Here is an 18,259-nt window from a genome sequence, read left to right on the forward strand (position 1 = left end):
TTAAACTTTTTATCATAGTAATATATATACAACTCAAAGTTTCCCATTTTAACTAATTTCAAGTCCACAATTCACTGGTATTAATTACATTCACAAACTCAAAAAGACAAATATTATATGAATTACTTATATGAAATACCTGGAAGACTTATTTTAAGGTTTCATCAGTAAAACTTAATAATCTGATATAGGCAATCATGACTTATCAGTTATATATAAAACAGAGATTAGTGGGTTTATGGCAGCTGTTCAGTACATTGAATGAAAATTAAGCCACTTTAAACATTAAATTCTGAAATTTGAGAGAGAATATATTTAAATCAGAAATGAAACAAAAAAAATCACATTTCACAATTTACTCCTCCTGCTCATGTGGTAAACATCACAAATTAATCATGGACACTCTTTTAAAGAGTAATGCAAGAAATATGAAAGGAATGATAGAAATATGATATGCTAGAAATATATACTTTGCAGCTCCAGAGTAATAATTGAATCAGGCAAGGATCATTGTGATCACCCAACATTACTGGGGAATACACTATTTATATCTTGCCACAGTATCATCCTACAGATTATTTTTTAGTTAGGAAAAAATCATAAACCAAAAATGGGCTTCAATGAAGTGGTCACCACTTTAACCAAATGATCATAGGTAGCATCATTTATATTGAGACAATACAGTGGTGACAGCATGAAATTCAAAATTTCCTATGAAGTATTCCTTTCAATAATTGCAACCCCAATCTAGGCAAGCCTTCAGATTAATCTTTCAGTTTACTAAAAACACATGGCATAGAAAAACAAGTTAATGACATGGCAGAACAATAAGACCAATAAAAGAAGGGACATTTCTGAAAGACAACTGGCCAGGTCTTCTAATAAGTCAATATCATTTTCAAAAAAATAAAGGAAAAAGTGGGGGACTAGTCTAGATTAATGAAACTAAAGGAGAAATTTTAATTTGGTCAGCATTTAGACAAGATTATAGAATTAGAAGTTTATTGTCAGTTTTCTTAGGTGTGGGACAATATTCTCATTTTAGAATATGCAAACTAAAGTACTTAAGGGTGAGGTGATTTGATGTCTGCAACTTACTTGCAAATGATTCACAGAGAGATGAACAGATCAGTAGATAAAATAGATACAACCAAATGATAACAAGGATAAATTTAGGAAGATAGACTTTAGAGTCAAACTGGGGTAGTGTCAAGTCCTAGATCCATCTCACTCTAGTTCTGTGGTCTTGAGAATTTTTAAAAAGCTCTCCATGTATTCCATTTCCTCTCTGTGCAATTAGATTTATACTGGTATCTGTTTCATAGGATTGCTGTAAGAATGAACTGAACAAGTGCATACTAAAGCACTCAACATCAGGCCTAGGACAATAATGTTAGCTAAAATAATAATTATCATTACTAGCTAAAAAAACTCAATCTTTTATTACCCTATGCCCTACCCTATATTCTACAGTATTAATGATTTGATTTATCAGTGTCAGCAACAGAATCCAAATGCAGTCTGTGGTAAAAGATAAATAAACTTGCATACCTCAAACTCTATTATCCAATATGACAATGGAGTCAGGACTCCCAATTTTAGTTGCAAGTTATCACAGTACTTTATTGAAATATTAATTCTCAAAGTTTTGTTAGAATATCATGCACTGATGATTCCGAAGGCACTCAGTATCTTGCCATATGAAGGTTATCACAAAAAATGTGTATTACTTTATTGCGTCACATAAATAGTATAGATGGCATGGATTTCTAGCTGATAATAAAAGGTGGAGAGAGAGAGAACTTGAGAGAAAAAGGAAGGGAGAGATACAGACCAAGAAGATAAAATTATTTGTTCTATATGAAAAATGAGCAAAACTGGAGACTGCATCAAATTACACCTGGGAACACTGCAGAGAAGCACACTAAGATTTTATAAGCAAAACAAAGGTCAAGAGAGTGGAAAACTGGATGTTGAAGATTTGGACCTGAAGGGTATCATGAATGAAAGAAAGAGAAAAGGAGAGAGTGAAACAAAGAAAGAAAGAGCTGGGATCAGGTGGTCTGTGAGTAGTCACTCCTCAGACAACTTTATTTTCTACATGTGGCATTATATATACTCAAACTATGGAGAAAACAGTGCAACTACCCATTAACAAGACTTGTAAATTAAAGACCTTATCTCTAAGTACAAAGATTTAGTATTCCTTTCAAACTACAAAGTGTGTTTACTGGTATTTCTCCCTGCCCAGGACAGCTCTGTCCTGCTGACTCAAAAGGCTTAATTGCTGCATTCCTATGTTAAAAGCTTAGCCCTGGAAACAGCACATCTCCCTTTGTGAGACCACTATGCCTCAGTTTCCAACAACTGGATAGCCAAGTACACAGCTAACACCAACTCAAAAAAGGAAAGAAAAATATGTGATTTCAGGAAGTATTGTTTCACATGATAGAAAAATCTTAACTTATCTTGCACAAAAAGTGAGGAGAGTATCAAAATGGAAAATCTTTCAGTCTCTAGTGCATGTTCATTTTTAATATTTACTGTTCAGGACATTAATTGGAGGAAATTTTCTTCATTATTAACATAGGAGCATTTTACATGCTTCAATTCATTAAAACATATTTTGAGAAAAGCTGATGTGGTTCAAGTGATAGGGCTTCTGCCTACCATATGGGAGGACCTGGCTTCAATCACTGGGGCCTCCTGGTGAAAGTGAAGAAGAGAAAGCAAGCCTGCGTGGTGAGCCAGTGTCTGCACAGCAAGCCGAGTGCCCAAACAAGTTCCCGTGCACGTGCCTGCACAGGGAGCTGAGTGCACGTATGGCAAGCCAAGTGCCTGCACGAGTATCCGTGTGGTGAGCCAGTGCCTGGGCGGTGAGTCAGTGCCCATGCAGTGAGCTGAGTGTCCCCACAGTGAGCCAGTGCCCACACAAGTGGGTCACATAGCAAGATGATGATGCAACAAAAGAGAGATGAAGGGGACAGTCAAGGTGAAGCATAACACAGACCAGGAACTGAGGTGGTGCAGCTGACAGGGAGACTCAGGGAAACTCGCTCCACATCAGAGGTCCCCAGGATCAAATCCAAGAGAAGAATAAATGAGAAAAGAAGACAAAAAGAGAAATAGATACAGAAGATCACACAGTGAATGATACCGACAGCAAAAATAGCAGGGTGGGGTGGGGAGAGGGAGAGGGGGAGGGGGAGAGGAGGGGGGATAAATAAATAAATGTTAAAAAAACATATTTTAAATGTTCAAGTCACCAATTTTAACTTTAATTTTGGCCCTCCAAGTTAATATTTTAGTGAGTTCGTATTTAGAGTTTATATTTTATCTTTCAGTTGGTGCCCTGATTTATGAAGCAAAAAAATGCAGAGGAGAAGGCCATCGAATGACAACAGATGCCTATGCAGGAAAGGGTGGTCTGGCAAGGCTGCTCAGATTAGGTGGCTTTTGAGTTGTCATGTAGAACTGAATATAAGCACATAAATGGATAAAAAGTAATGAAAAATTGCTAAATTTAGTAACATAGGAATACCAAGGCAAGAAAACCTAGTAAATTTTCTAAATATTTTATTCTTGGTCTAATGTTGGAAGAAATGGGAATTACCCATGGAATATAGCACCTGGAAATGAAAGAGCATCTGGTTTTGTTCCATCAATTATATCTGTCCATTCTTTTCATGCTTACTGTCCTCACACCACCATATTCAAGATGTCTTTGTTTTTCTTGCCTCTCCTCTGTTTACCAATGCCTCCTGAAAACTGTTATTTTGAGTCTTCTGCCTATAATTGACTCTGTATATAAACAATAACAGGGGTTATGTTTGTATTGAATTTCAAAACAGCATCTTGAAGTTCATTCAACTAATATCACCTTCTCATCCATGGAGAAATGATGCTGAAGTACATTCAGTCTCTGGTTCAATTTCTCAGAGACAGTAACAGAGCAGGAGTCCATACTACTGCTTGTCAGCTCCTAAAACAGTAATCTTACCACTCATATTAAACATTTTCTACCTTAGTAATCTTCCTACTTCTATTAAATAAACTAATTCAGTATGTCTTACTTCCTGGGTGTTTCAAAAACTACTGCCTTAATTCTCACCTCAGAGTTTTCTGCCTAGAGGTGTCCCTTGCCTGGAGGACCTCTCCACCACCAGTGAAGTAATCAGTGGTCTAGTTGCAGCCCATCTTGCAGTCTTTCATGACCCCTCTGCCATCACAGGTCTCTTTCTATGGCCAATCTGCCTTGATGCTTCCTGTTGGGAAAGGGCTTTGAAAATTCCCCAATATCCTGCTTTGTTTTGAATATTATATTCCCTGTGTGGCAGTGATGCTGAATACCCCCAATTCCAAAATTCGCAGTCTGCCTTGTTTTCACAATGATGTACTTATCTCTGGATTCTGCAATTTTGCCTAGGACTTACATTGCAAGTTATAACCCAGTAAAGCTTATTCCAATTCCCTATGCCTATTCACTCCCATTTTTAAGCCACAGTAATAATAGTCTGTATGATCAATGAGTAAAGAGATAGATATAGAAATGTATATATTGTCATTTCAATTACATAAAATTTCCCCATTCATTTCCAATGAAAAATCCAATGTTTTATACCTATGACTCTACTTTTATTTTTAAAATTACTCTTTTATAGATTACATCAAACTTCAAAATGCTTACTTCTCAGTATAAGAACTGATTCTGTAAGAATCTCTTACACAGAAGGAGATTTCTACTTTTATGTGTACAGATAGTGGAATATTAATTGCTAATAATTAAGTACAATCTGTTTATGGCAATTTAAAAGCACAGGCAACAGTGTGACAGCCTTGAAGTGGGATCTAGAAAGTTGATTGCACAGGATTCTTGAGTGTGACACTTGAATGGCCAAGTTATTTTAGATGGGGAAATGATTCTCCATAATGTTAATTTGGAAAAGTGACTAAAGTAACAGTTTATCACTGCTTTTAGACAAAACTATCATCATATCTGTATGAAAGCAACATTTTAGCTAGATTAATATTAATCTATGTTTTGGATTATTTTTGAATTATTGAAAATTATATAGTCCCTCACATTTTTAAATAACCAATAATTTGGATTCATGTGATCCAGTGGTTAAGAAAAGTTTTCTCAAACTTCATGTAGATACCATAGAGCAGGTGCTTATTATGTGCTATTGTCCTTTCCCTTTTTATCTAGAAAATAGAAAGCATGGATGTTGAAACATCATAGCCAGAGGTTGTATTTGAGAACCCAGACTCTGGAATCCACTTCCACTACTTGCTCACCCAATATATTAGGAACTCAGAAAACAATAATGAGTCGATCATAATTTTTGTTATTAGTAACGAGCTTCAGAGTTTATAAAGGAATTAGGAATGGAAATAACACAGGGCCTCAGTAGAGCAGGGTCTGGAGTAAAAGACAGGAAATCCAAGGCAGGGTCACAAACGCAGGATGCAAGCCTCTAGATTTCTTAGATTAGATCCATGAGGGCTTTAGAAACAAAAAATATAAAAATCAATTATTAGAAAAAACATCTTTTCTAGGCTTATGGTTCAGGAGCTGGGACATGTGGAGGCATTGGGATGAAGCCAGGATGTACCCCACTTGCCTCTAATTTGCCAACCTATCAGCATAAAATTTAGCACTGATATGTTAGGGAGCTCTGGTGGCTTCTTTCATAAACCATTCATGGGGACCTCCCCACAAAACATTTGCCTCTTTAGTGGTCCCCACCCCTTTCATAACTTCCCTGCCAGCAGCATCTCCAATTGGCCTTTTAATGTCTTTAGCACAGGTGACATGGAGATGAAACAGATGGAGACCTGGCTGCTTTGGTGCCAAGGTCCCAGAACCACTGTACCCAGAGGAAAAGCTACAGGACCCACATGTGGACATCAGCTGAGGGTGGCCCTGGGGAAAATATGTCATGACTCCCCAGTACTCATCAAGATCACAAGGAGAGAGTCTTGATTAGGAGATTAGGGACCTGCCTACGCCTTCTAACATCCCAATGCTCTTTTTGATTATTCATTCTCTTTCCTCGATTTCCGCCATACCCACATTTTTCCTCACTCTGCCACATTTTTCCTTGGGCAATGTGAACATTTCCAGTATGAATGACTGAGTAATTCCTTTACCTGCAATAAAGTCATCAAGCCATATCCTGGCAAAGACTTCATAGGGATGGAATTCACCTCCAGATAGAGTACACCCAATGGGTGATATCATTGCCCAGTTCAAACATCCCCTAAGCCAGGGGTTCCATGGACCACTTTGCCAGTCAGGGGAAAACCGCAGACCCCTTACTAAGTTCACACTATACAGTGTTTTAATATGTCACATCTGCACCTACACATCCCCAAAATAATACTTTTTAAAATTTAAATTAAAACTCACTTCCTTAAGCTAATAATCTGTTCTTCAACTTTACACCATCCATCCCAGAGCACATCATACACATCCCCCCACCACCAAATACAGTATATATTTTGTGAAATGATAAAAGCCACAATGTTTCAGGAAGTGTTCCCATCCCTGAACTCCTCTACAGCTGGGTTAACCTATGCTGAGGGGACATTGGGGACACCTGACCCAGACCTGAGGTCAGTTTTCATATTTCCACTTTCGAAACCAGTTCTCATCATATGGCTATAAACAAACCTGTGAAGCACTTGAATATGTGAAGAGATGTCTTGCCCAAGCTTATAAATAGCCTCTCCTCTTATCAACCCAATTTGAAAGGCTCATTCCTCTGAACCACTCCCTTCTATCATATACCCTTTCATTTAGAGGAAAAAAGAACAGAGAAAGGAAATTTCTCTGTGTGTCCCCACAAACCTACCACCTAGGGCTACTGTGTCCAGCAGTCAATAGCCAAGGTCACCACACCTGTGTGTGCAGTCATCAACATTCATGGACCTGCCTGCCCAGACTCTGGGCTTGAGAGAGGTTACATGATCATTGAACTTTTCATTGGGGCTGAGAGGAAAACAAGTCCCACAGTAGACTCCCTGGCTGTTCCCCGTATACACACATAGATACAATAGCTCTAAAGTGTGTTCAGGGGTAGAAGAATTACAAGTGGTGGAATTTTTCCATTTCATTAAGGATAAACAAAAAAAGTGGAAAGCAGGGCCCATGTCCCCCATCTTCATCAGGAAAGAAAGGAGACTTGGGTGAAGGTGTCTTCTTTTCTCATAATAAATTGATAGACATAGATTATTTCCACCCTTCTGAACTCAGCACTGAGGCAGCCCCAGACTTCCCCTTCTCACATTGGAGATATGTGATGCTGCAGGTCTTCCATCTTCCTGGATGGCAATTTCTGTTTCTAGTAAACCTGTGTATCCCCATCCATCCCATCCTTCTCAAGAAAGGGATAGGGAGGAACTTCCTGAGGCAGGACTGGGATTGGATCTCTATGAACTTTATAGATTCATAGAAATTTTAATGGATGCTTTTTGAAATTTTTAAAATGAAAAGGTAAGGAAAACATATTTTAAATGTAAGATATCTGAGCACATGAAAATGAACTGCCTGGTGGCTATGGATGTGCAATGTCAGTATTAAATTCCCTCCATGAACACGGGTTTCTTTTAGAGGCCAAAACAGGCACCTAATAGGTGTTAACACTACCACTTTATTTAAGCTCAAGCTATTGGAATACCCTAAACCACAACCCAAATGTGGCAGAGACAGACACGACACTCTTATTTGAACAAATAAATATATTTTTAAATAATTTTTTTTAAGTTAGAACAGAAAATGTGTTATGTCGCTGGGGGCGGTGAAGAAGATTTATAATTAGGTGGGGGAGACACAGGACATAAAGCATAGTAGGGGGAAGTGATGACGGCGGTCTCGGGGACCTTGCACTCTAGGTACATGCTGGTGGGCCCTGATGGGATTCATCAACTCCATGGGTGGAATGGTAGGAGTACGGCTTGGACGCTGTTGCTCGGAGACTGACACTGACCTAGTTGATTTCAATGCTGCTTGGTGGCTATTTCTTTTTCTCCCTAGACAAATCCACTCTAGCACATGGCTAACCCTTTTCTGATGTTTGCTTTCTTGATGTCCCTGTCCCTTTTGGGACAAGAGCTGGGGCATCACACTCTCTGTTGATCCCACATCCTGAGAAGGGTCGTCCATCATCTCTATTCCAAGGGAGGACCCTGACCCTGACTCTCTTTCTGGGTATCTTTCCAATGGGAAATCCTTAGGGTCCTCTTTTTCTGTATTTAGGTTTAAACTGGAATCTTCGACCATCCAAGAGATCTTAACCTTAGAATCCCTTTGCTCCTGCAGGCCCAGGTTGCTCCCTCTCTCCTCTAGGTGGATATAGGGGACCTGGGAATTGGTCATGTTTCCTCTACACACATTTGGGAACCAGGGCTCATAGTCCTCAGAAGACAAACTAGGTGAATTAGGGAACCCTTCAGTAGCACAGCCAGGAGGAGACTGGCTCAGTGGCTCTCCCTCCATTTGGAGCTTTGGCTCACTATCAGGATAAACTTTCAGAGGTGACTTCCCTACATCCTGCTCCCCCATTAGGTTCAGTATTGTGGGGCACTCACCAGGTGATATATTCCTTATATTGAATAATTCATTGATAGACTGGGAATCTGCAAAATCACTGGCCCATGGGGAATCTCCCGATTTGGGTCTGGAAACAATGGTCTCTCCAGCCTTGATGGTTTCCTCATACAACTGTTCTGGTTCATCGCCAGTGCTCAGGAAGGGAGGGGGCCCTGGGAAGTCCCCATCAATATCAGGTAAATCTACAGTTTTTTCAGAATTGAGTCCACATTTCCATCTGCATTGTCTTGGAAATACTTCCTCCTTTTCTTTCTCCAGCACCATCTGGACATCCACTCCCCTTGTTCTATCAAGGGGCTCCTGAAGAAAATGCTGAAGGCCAAAGAAGCCACTTGATGCCATATGACAGCATTCACAATATGACCGGGGTAAGGCCTGTGAAAGATGAAGAGAAAGACACACTTTATGGAGAACAGTGTGGGAAGGTGGAAAAGACAAGCTCTTGTAAGGTAGCTGCATCCAGGAGAAGGCTGAAATGAGCAAGTCTGAGTCCTCCAGGCCTGATATTGTTAGAACAGAAGGCTCTAATTGAAAGGGACACTGTGGAGTTGAGCTCTCTGGGCCAGTGTTCAATTGAAAAGGAGGCAAGTCAGACTGAGTCAGTATAAGATGTGTATGTGGTATTGGAGTGGAAGAGCGGGTGGTGGAGCATGGCAGGCAAGTGATTCATAGGATTCATGGGATGGCAGACTTGGGGGAAAGAGTGATATCCTGAGATTGTGGGCCCAGCTAAGGACATCCTTCTCTTGACTCTGAATTGACCCAGAAATATTGAGGGGCTGGGACCCAGTTCGTCCTGTCATTTCTTAGGCAAACTGCAGACCTTCCTTTTTCATTAACTATATGACGTTCTACCTAGGATGCAAAGAACTGTGTTCCTTTCTTTTTATTCTTTTAAAGGGGATAAAATGTTTTCTACTTTTCCTTCTTTGAAAATCTCAAAGTACTTTATGCACATGATCCTCTATTGATACTGCAGTCAGTGCTCTGTGCTGAGGACAGTGTAATCTCCAATCTTTAGGTGCCTGGGGGGGCCTTGTAAGATTCTGCTCCAAGGCTAGAGCTTGTGCTTAACATCTGACCAGAGGCCTTCCAAGGCTCAGTCTCACTCTCCAGGTCAGCTTCACCCGGAGACACCAGACTTGGGCAGGAGAATGATGAATAATCATCATAGCGGCTGTTTGATGCTGACATTAAGAGACATTTCTCCCCCAAATATTTCCTATATTCTCTTAATAACCCAGCCCAGGGACCCTGAGTCACAGCACTTGAAATTTACCCTGGTGTCCTCTGCCACCCCCAAGGAGACAAGAGTGTGGATAGAAGCCTCTCTGCTGCCTCACCCTGTATCCCTAAAGAAATGTTTTCATCTTTCCTTAGAGGGTCCATCTCTGTGGAAACATAAATGATTTAGTGAAGTGGAAGGAGCAGAGAAAGCAAGAATCCATCTATGATGGGGGTTGGATCTGGGATTCCCTTACCTCATCTCTGTCTCCATCTTCCTCAAATGGATTCATCGGAAGTAAGAACAGAAGTAGGAAGAGCAATAACCCACACAGTAAGAACACATTGTATACAACCACACATGCGGAAGTACTTGTGCTCGCCCATGGGGCACCATGGCTTCTCGGGAAGTAGAGATCTTTCTCCATCTTCCCGAGTGCACACCTGCCTCAGGCAGCACTGAGTACTGAGTGCCGAGCCTGCGCTGCCTGGAGATACAGGCCCGCATCACAGAGCCACAGAACACTCAGAGAGAGTGGGGGGAGGGGCCCCCTCTGGCCCCCCTCCCACCTTAAAGACCCCACAGCACAGCCAACTGCACAGTTACAGAATAGCATATGTATACCTCAGTACAATATCATCAGATAGGAACTGTTCCTGCTTTATTCCTTGGTGCTTTCAGCTTTGATGCAATCAAACCAATAACCCAGAGTGTTTGATGCTTTCTCAAAAATTTTTTTGCAAATTCTTAGTACTTTACACTTTCTGTATTTCTCTGCCCTCAACTCCAGCTTTGCCACCTTTCTGACTTGTTTTGTATGAACCCAGGTATAAAATTCAGCTATCTTTCAAGTTTACCCAAACTATTCCATTTTGATTAAACACACACACATGTACCCACATACACTCATGAGTTGGCAATGTACATGCTATTACAGATACTATAAGGGCACCCAACAAGTTTGAGAGAGAAGCTAGGACCCCCCCCATGCCAAATAATTTAATTAGAAGAATAATTTAATAATTTATATGTTCAGATTTTGTAATTTTTGTGCAGCAAAATCATTTTATGGGCATTCTGACCGAAAGCCTCTCCTATCTCTCCTCTCAGCCCATAGCACCCACCTTGCTGGTCCCTGTCTTCCAGGCCCCCATATCCTCCCCAGAATTTCTCCCAGAAGCTCTTGAAAGTCTTGACCCCTACCTGTCCTAAACCCACTGGATTTTGAGATCAGCTGAGGAGAAGCTGAAGTATTATAAAGGAAATATTAACTTTTTTAAAAAAAAGTATTTAACATATGTTACATATTTTGTGAAAAGATTTCTGATTTTTGACTTCTACTTTTTAAGTTTTAACCAAAATACTATTGGCCTCTCAATAATTCTTAAAACAATGAATACTGAATAGCTATATTCACTCACACATGCATACATAGATATTTATCCCCCATTTCAGCAGGCATATAGCATAGCTGTAATAGTGATAGCTTCATTATTAAGATTACAGACCATGGAAATAACTCTGATTTTCTCCTGTCAGACTTGACCCAGAGCACCCAGATCAGTTTAAGTAGGAAGATAATACATGAAGAAGATATATGAAAAATAAGGATTAGGAGAGAAAATTAGCCCATCTGAGAGAAAAACATAGTAGAAAGCAACCAGTTAAATCAGTTTGGTATAATACCAGGATAGAGACAAAATTAAAGGAAACAGAGTAGAATCTAGAAATTGATCTAAATGCCAATGGGAATTTGGGGCATGCAAATCAATACAGGAGGTTTTTCAGATAATTGGGAAGAAAGCTGCAGTCAACATAATCTGATAAGACAAGTGCGTAGCCAAAGAGATGGATTTCCAGGATGAAGGGAAATGGGAATCTGAGACGTTTGTCCAGGAATAACTGGGCCCTTGCCTCTGTTTCTCCCACAAGTGATAATATAGACCTGATGACCTGGAATTTATACAAGGAAACTCAGTATTTCTATGTATTTCCATTCACGGAAATGCCTAGTTGCATGTGTGTGCATGTGCATTTTTCTGAAGGGATTATAAAAATATCAAGTCAAAAAACCATGACATGGTATTAACCAAACTTTGCAGATCTAGCAGATTCTGTTGTGAGAATAAATCACCTGGAGTTGCTGGGCATAATTCAAGGCTCCAAACACCAATGGAAGCCCCTATGAGAAGTGCTGTGTCTCCTCCTTTCCTGCGTGACCACATCTCTTCTAAAAATACTGTGTGGCTTTTTTGTGTATGAACAGTTACTGCCCATTAATCTGTGGCCCACTTGAAAAGCTGCTGAACCTATTTATAGAAAACAACATTAGTTCTTACTTCATTCCTTCCATAAATGTAGTATCACTAAAATCAAAGAGAAATGTAAAAAAAGGAAATTTTAAAAATCAAAGGAACAATGTATAACTTTTAAAAGCATGGCTCAATAAGCATTGAAAATACTGACTGGTAAACTCATATACATGAGTTGCAATAGACTCATTTTTTAAAATGTTGGCTTCCCTGGAGATAAAAATATTCTCTTCAAAGATATGGCAAGACTTTCAGGGTCAATCACCATTCTCAATTAGCAAAGATTTTATTGTATTTTTCCTGTTCAGTTAACTGAGCATATTTAGTAACCAGTACCACATTTGTCACTTAAATATACCTGTAAAATTACAGGTTATATTATTGGAAGATATTAAAAAATCAAACTATCTTTTTGTTACAAGTTTTAAGAAACATATTTGGTTCCATTTAGTAAATGACTTTCCTCAAAAACTGAGACTTCCCTCTTTATTTTTTTTGTTTGTTTGTTTTTTCTCTCTCTCTCCATTTATTCTTTCTGTAAGAAGAATCATAAGATAATTAATAGCCTTAACTGTGAAGAGATGAGTGTGTGGATTTTCAGTTTTAATATTTTTCCCTTCATACTATTTGTATCTTCCAATTATATAAGTGTATATTGTTTTTAATTTTAATTGAAATCATGCTAAAAGGGGACTTCTGGGCCAAGAGATTATGCAAACTCTCCCAGTCCTATTTTTAATGTTTTGGTACAAGATAGGTATTTTGCAGGAAATATTTACAACCCTGACTTCTAGGTTGTAGACCCTGAGACAAGATTTTGGGAGTAATTGACCCCAGGAAGCAAAAGATGATCAGGAAAGTGAGACAGAGAAGGGGAGGTAGCTATGAAGTGCATGTTAGCAAGTCATTCTTCTGGATCTGGGGACTACTGGGGATCTGGGGGTCAGTGTGACCCATGTGTATCAGAGTCATGCTACTAGAGGAATCATCTGCAGAAGGTGATTACCAGTAGTGCTAATTCTCTGCCCATTCTAGTTTGCCAGGGGCCTGGGGAGATGAGCCTCTGGATGCCAGAGAGAATCAATAGGGAATTGGCAATCAGAGAAGTGTGCAAGACAGTCCTAACACCTGAGGAGGTACCGGTGGTGAGGCTTCAGGAATACTTCAAAGACCTGGGAGTGTACTTAGACTGGTGGTGTACTTTACCTTATCTTCCTCTGATTTACAGTTTGAAATGCCTATTGGCTCTCTACTGCTTGGAATTGGCCACTTAAGAGTGTAGAGGTCTGATCAGTGATTCTAGATAAGGACTCCTCTGGAAGGGAAATAATTACTCTGAGGCTGGTTTGAAGGTAGATGAACTTCTGGTATTCAGTGGGTGAGTGTTCATTTTTGTTTGCCTACCAGAAGATTTTCTGCTTCCAGTAACATCCTCAGTTTGTACTTTGGGAGCTACCCTCACTCCTGCACATAATTTCCATCCACACGAATCAAGATAGACATAGGCAGTTCAAGTCAGGTGTTTGAAAAAACCAACTAGAGCAAGTGTCAATAGATTTTCTGTAAAGAGTCAGATAAAAACTATTTTGCTCAATATTTGTGAACTAGGAGGCAAAATTTAGGAAAGTTGTATAACAAAAGGGAAAGCAAATGCCAAAAATTTTTACTGAAAAAAAATTGAAATTATAATAATAATTATTTACTTTTAATACAAGTCTACTAATGAGGAGAAAGGGATTATTTTCTCTGTGGCAGATAAGATTTCACTTAATTGGATTAAAAGTTAGAATTCCTTATCATCCAAATCAATTGCAATTTTAATCTGTTAATGCTGATCTGTAATGAGATTTTATGTACTTTATCTTTGAAAATGTCTTTTCAGACCGATGGGCACTGCTAAGTACTGATACCAGGTCATAAGCAGTTGGTTTTAACTCAGGATCTACATCATTTGGAAGGCTATTAGATTCTTTTATTGACATTTGCTTTTTAGCATGTCTTTACCATACAGATTAGTCACCTCCAATTGAAGATTAGGTGGAAGCACTTGTATTGAGATCTGAAAAATGCTTCAGGACTGTAGTATCAGCTTGGATAATATGCACAAATTTTTGTGAGATTGGATTTCTCACTTCTTATTTTCACTTTTAAGAGTCTAGGAAGTATAGAAAGCAGTTTAACATTACTTGTGATTTAAGCAATTTTAATTGTTTTCAAAATGACTTTACCAGAGGATAATTTCACACAAAAGCACTGTTTTGCCTTGTAAATTTAGGTTCAATTAACTAAGAATTATTATTAAACCTATAGCAAAAGCTAATTAAAAAAAAAGCATGCAGTGTTTCATAATAATGGTTGAAGTTGGTTCTCATTCAGAAAAATTTCAATCTCCGTACTGAACTCAATCTAAAGAAACCATATCATTGGAAGCCATAATACTTCTTTGTGGTAGGGCAAATCAGGATATTCAGCTTCTACTGCATATAAAAATTCAGAAAAAAAACATGATTATTTTGCAAGAATAAATGAAGTTCACTACTTACACTACCAGTTCAAGAACACATTATAGATTCAAATGTTTTATATAAACTACCTGCTAATAATATAATGAATAACCATAGACTTTATACATTTTACTTTTTCACAAGATTGTAAATTTGTCCAACCAAATCTATTTCTGTTTGACATGTATTTTTACTACTTTTACTTATTACACATCTTAGCAGGTTCCACTTCAGGTAGTATTGAATTAGTGTTTTCTTAAATTCTTTGAAAATATTCTGCCTGTAAATGTTCCACAGAGTATTTGTAGGGGCTAATTCTTGGCATACTTCAAATTCTTTTATTGGCCCTTAAGTAAACAACTGAGCAGTATAGGTGGCATCTCTCAACTCACTCAAGGAAATTCTCTCAAAGTTGTTTGTCTTTATTTTTAATTGGCAATTGATGTTGTTACAAATGTCCTCAACTCTTCACATAAGTATTCAATCAAACATGATCCAATTAGCTCATCATAAATCAACGGTTTTTCTTGCTTTTTTAACAAATGAGCCATCTGAAAGTTTACTTTGGTTGTGTGTCCATTTTCTATTTTTGTGAAGAATTTCTGCTGAGATGAGATTAAAAAAACACTTTCTTATTTTCCTGATCAGTATTTTCCGGTTTGTTGAGATATTTTGATGAGTGTTCATTTTGGCAAGGTCCATATATGACATATTCTTTTATCACAGCCATACTGTCACTGCATCATGAACACAATGATGTGGATTTAATAATAAAATAATTCACATCCCATTGTTAATTAAATGTGTGACATTACATATTAGCTTTCTATTGCTAATGTAACAAATTATCATGAGTTTAGTGGCTTAAAACAACACAAATTTATCCTCTTATAGTGCTGGAGGTTCAAAGCCTGAAAGGAGTCCTATGGGGCTAAAATCAAGGTGTCAACAGGGCAGTTCCTTCTGGAGTCTCCAGGGATTAATCTATTCCTTGCCTCTTCCAGCTTCTAGAGGCTGCTGGCATTTCTTGGCAGTTCCCTGCATCTTTGCAATCTCTGCTTCTCTCATTACATTGCCTTCTCTCTACATCTGACTTCTCTGTGCATCCTTCTTAGAAGGACCTTTGTGATTACACTGAAACCACTAGGATAACCCAGGATTTACTCCACATCTCAAGATCCTTAATTTAGGCATAACTGCAAAGTTGCTTTTGCCAAAAAAAATTAGTGATAATTTCACAGGTTTCTGGGTTTAGGATATGGATACCTTTGGGATATTCAATCTACCACACATTCAAAGCCTATTTTCTCTTCTTCAATTGTTTTGAAATGGTAAATATGCATTGATAATTTAAAACCTAAAGCATTGTAGTATGATTATATGTGTTTTGAAATGTGTCAACTTATAACTGTGTCAATGCAAGTTGTAATGTGCTGAGCCTGATGAGAAAGTCACATACAGTCTAAGTTGCAGCTACTTAATTTGCTTTTGTATCATCAAAACAGCCATAGACAATATGCAAATGAATAAGCATGGACATTTTCTACACTGAAATTTAAATTACATATAATGTGCATGTGCCATGGAATATTAATCTTCTTTTGATTTTTTCAACCAGTAATAAAATATAAAAATTTTCTTTAGCTATCAGGCCATAGAAAATATGTGGCAGGCTTGATTTGACACATAAGCCATAGTTTTCTGATTACTAGCATAAACCAAAAGACACACAATATCCAGACAAGATCTGCAGATATACCTTGGACCACCAAGTGATTTTTATAAAAAGAGAGAGTGTTGATAATTAAAAATAAGGAGAAGGGAAATAGATGTGGCTCAGGCCACTGGGCTCCTGCCTGTCATATGGGAGGTCACTGGTTTGGATCCCAGTACCTCCTAAAGAAAATAGCAAGCTGTCACAACAGGCAGGTGCAGCAAGCTGACACAATAAGAAACACAAGAAGGAGGGAAAAAGAACATTCTGAGAGGCACAACAAAAGCAAGGAGCAGAAGGTTCCTTGTGTCTCCTAAAGAAGACAACTAGCTCATGTGATGGGCAGGTGTGGTAAGCTGGCACAATGAGATGATGCAACAAGAGATGTGGGGAGGAAAAACAGAATGAGAGACACAACAAAGCAGGGAGTGGAGGTGGTTCAAGTGATTAGTCACCTCCCTCCTATATCAGAGGTCCTGGGTTCAGTTCCCAGTGCCTCCTAAGGAAACAAGGAAGAGAAACAGACACAGGAAGTGAGAAACAACAAGGGAGTGGGGAGAAATAAAATAAATCTTAAAAAGATATAGATGATAGGTGTTTATTTTTTAAAAATTAAGGAGAAGTTCACATGAAACCTTGCTTTCTATCTGCTCTTATAAAATCCAAATATCCAGAAATACTGGGTCCACATGGCAACAATTTACCTCTTTTTTTCTTAGGACTGCCCTTCTGGCCTACTTCAGTCTTTATGCCTTTGACTTTGAAATCCAAGATTCTTACCCTTCTAGGTTTTCTCTTAAGGTTAAATGTCTTAAATTCTTTCAACAATTCCTTCTAGGCCATCATTTCTCAACTCCCTCTACTATCTAGAGCACTTTCCTTTGTACCAGTTCTTTTCTCACCTAAAATATGACATCCAGAACATTGTCTATTTAACACTTTCAATTCAGTGTTATTAATTACATTACCACTATTGTGCTGCCATAGCCAATATCCATTACTCTTTTTCATCACTTCAAACAAATACTGCCCTCATTAAGCAATAAGTCACCTCTCACCTCCCCGCTCCTGGCCTCTGGTTAATTTGTAATCTCCTATCTTTCTCTCAGAAATTTGTTTATTAGATAATTCACATAAGCGAGATCAATGCAATATTTGTCATTTTTGTTTCTGGCTTATTTCACTCAGCCTGATGTCTTCAAGCTTCATCCATGTTGTAGCATGTATCAAAACTTCATTCCTTTTATGGTTGACTAATATTTCATTTTGTTTATCCATTCATTTGTTGATGGACACTTGGATTCCTTCCACCTTGCAGCTATTGTGAATAATACTGCTAGGGACATTGGTTTACAAAGATGTGTTCCAGGCTCTGCTTTCATTTCTTTTCAGTATATACCAAGATGTGGGATTGCTGGGTCATATGGTAATTGATGCCTTTTTAAAATCACAAGTAGTCAAGGGTAGAGGTGAAATTGTGAGTTTCTGTATTTGCTCAGGTTTCAAGTGTCTGTTGTCCTTAAAGGGTATAGATTTTCAGAGTGCTAAGAGTATCATCAATGTAAATTTTGCCTTGTCTCACACCACACTTGCTTCGCCAAAATTTGCCATAGTCATATTTGATTTGTATTTTCTACTTTGTGACTTCAGTTACATTATATACTAAGAGGTAATAAAAAACTTTCCCCTTGAAGAAAAATACCAAGAGCTGTTTCTCTAGTCACTTTTGATTAGCTCTAATCTGGCTCTCCAGAGAGAAAGAACATGACATTGGACATTGAGCCTCTCCATTCAAAAAGCTGATTCTTAATAGCACTGAGGGAAAAGGTAAGATTCTTTTGATCCTGTATTTTAAACTTAAATTTTAATCTGCACCATAATATTTTAATA

Source organism: Dasypus novemcinctus, chromosome 30 (assembly GCF_030445035.2).
Source record: "Dasypus novemcinctus isolate mDasNov1 chromosome 30, mDasNov1.1.hap2, whole genome shotgun sequence".
Taxonomy (NCBI): Eukaryota; Metazoa; Chordata; class Mammalia; order Cingulata; family Dasypodidae; genus Dasypus; species Dasypus novemcinctus.